General features: G+C 39.9%; 1 pseudogene; it reads right to left on the reverse strand.

Moving 5' to 3' along the window:
* On the reverse strand, window positions 1-119 carry LOC147345769 (5S ribosomal RNA; annotated as a pseudogene).
* Between the last annotated feature and the right edge of the window lie 555 nt (window positions 120-674).

Genomic DNA, 674 nt, shown 5'->3' on the forward strand with positions numbered 1-674 from the left:
AGCCTACAGCACCCGGTATGCCCAGGTGGTCTCCCACCCAAGTACTAACCAGGCCCGACCCTGCTTAGCTTCCGAGATCAGATGAGATAGGGCGCGTTCAGGGTGCTATGGCCTTAGACCGAGGCTGCTGCCGCCCGGCGCCCTAAGAGCCCTGCGCTGCACCTCCGTTTCGCTCTGAACTGCCGGTCAGCCATTCCGTCTACAAGTAATTTTACTCCTTCCCCTTTCTCTCCCTGCTTTCTGAGAGTCTCTCTCCTTCCATACTTGATGGTGTAATGAATGGATGCCTTACATCATTTTCCCTCAACATTTTTTCTCTTTATTTTTACATTGATTTCTATGAATTCATCTTCAAGTTTATGGATTATTTCTGCTAGCATCTCAAATGTGCTGTTGAACCTATCAATTTTTCATTTCAATTATTTTAGTTTTCAAATCCAGAATTTGTTAGTTTCCTTAAAAAAAAAATAATTTGTAGCTCTTCATTGCGTCTCTCTGTTTGTTGACTTCGTATCATACTGTCATCTAATTCTTCAAACATAGTTCCATTATTTCATTTTGTAGTTATCATTATTTTGATATTTTATCTTTTGACCTTCATACTGAATTTATATGTGATATACTTACATGAGTTATCAGTGGTATGTTATACAAATGCTTTACTCACCACCATT

The sequence above is a fragment of the Bos grunniens genome, chromosome 24, assembly GCF_055505025.1.
Source record: "Bos grunniens cultivar Pamir isolate PY7600 chromosome 24, Bosgru_T2T1.0, whole genome shotgun sequence".
NCBI lineage: Eukaryota > Metazoa > Chordata > Mammalia > Artiodactyla > Bovidae > Bos > Bos grunniens.